Source organism: Myotis brandtii, unplaced genomic scaffold (genome assembly GCF_000412655.1).
Source record: "Myotis brandtii unplaced genomic scaffold, ASM41265v1 scaffold139, whole genome shotgun sequence".
Lineage (NCBI taxonomy): Eukaryota > Metazoa > Chordata > Mammalia > Chiroptera > Vespertilionidae > Myotis > Myotis brandtii.
Window position 1 is genome coordinate 405,684 of NW_005354965.1, and position 1,396 is coordinate 407,079.

The following is a 1,396-nucleotide window of genomic DNA, read 5'->3' on the forward strand; positions in this document are numbered from 1 at the left end:
GTCGTCGCTACTCATTGCATCTGGTCCTGAGCCAGCCCCGGCATCACTGCCTCTGCTGTTGCTGCTTTTCTGGGCCGACAGTTGAAACACAACTGAGGCCTAGATGCTACCTCTAATTTGACCAAAACTCTGACTCTATGGTCAAGAGACAGGAGGTTCTGTCCTAAGATGATCTGATGCAGGTCAGACATCATTGCCCTGAGGGCGTAGAGCCTAAAGGAGGATCAAACGGGCTTGCTTGGGAGTCCTCCAGGCTATTCGGCCCCTTGCTCCTCCCCTGCAAGGCAGGACGAAGGCTCACCCTGGGGTGAGTGAGGTCCAAGCCCGAACCGTTGTCTCTAGTTTTGCGCATTGTTAGGCACCGGACTTCCCCCCCTGGAGACATCTTCCCTGCCCATCCCTCCCACTCTGCTCAGGCTGGTCTCACGGCCACAGGTGAGCTTCCAATGAACCCTCAGTGGCCATCTGACCATCTGACCCCCTGGGGCAAAGCTCTTTCTGCTCCAAAGAAATCCTGAAAGCTGTCAATACCCTGGAGCTAGACCGGCTGGTCTGAGCCCAAACCACCACCCAGCTCTGGAGCAGGTCCCTTCATCTTTCCTGAGCCTCCGGTTCTCGCTCTGTATTGGGAGTTTCACTGTCTCCCCCACAGGACTCGGAGAGGCTTACAGAGGGTACACACGGCACATGGTGTGCACTCATCCAGGTTCTCTATTGGGTTAGCTAAGTCTCTGAACCTCAGGTTCCTCATCTTTAAAATGGGGTAACAGTCCTAACTGGTTTGGCTCAGTGGATAGAGCGCCGGCCTGCGGACTGAAGGGTCCCAGGTTCGATCCCGGTCAAGGGCATGTACCTGGGTTGGGGGCACATCCCCAGTGGGGGGTGCGTAGGAGGCAGCTGATTGATGTTTCTCTCTCATCGATGTTTCTAACTCTCCTTCTCCTTTCCTCTCTGTAAAAAATCAATAAAATATATTTTTAAAAAAATAAAATGGGATAACACTTTGCCCAGCTGGTGTGGCTCAGTTGTTGAGCGATGACCTCTGAACCCAGAGGTCAGGGTTCAACTCCTGGTCAGGGCACATGCCTGGGTTTCGGGCTCGATCCCCAGTAGGGAGGCATGCAGGGAGCAGCTGATCTATGATGATCTCTCATCACTGATGTTTCTCTCACTCCCTCACCCTTCCTCTCTGAAATCAATAACAATATATAAACAACAATAATAAATAAAATGGAATGGCACTTAGTGGCTGAAAACCCTGAAAGAGACACGTGAAGGAGATGCTGAGGCCGCCCACAGACCACAGGAGACCACATGGGGCCTCTCTCTGCCGCACCCCCACCCGCAGCAGCAGCCAGGACTGGCCTCCGATGCCTGCGCAGGGCTGACCTCCGGG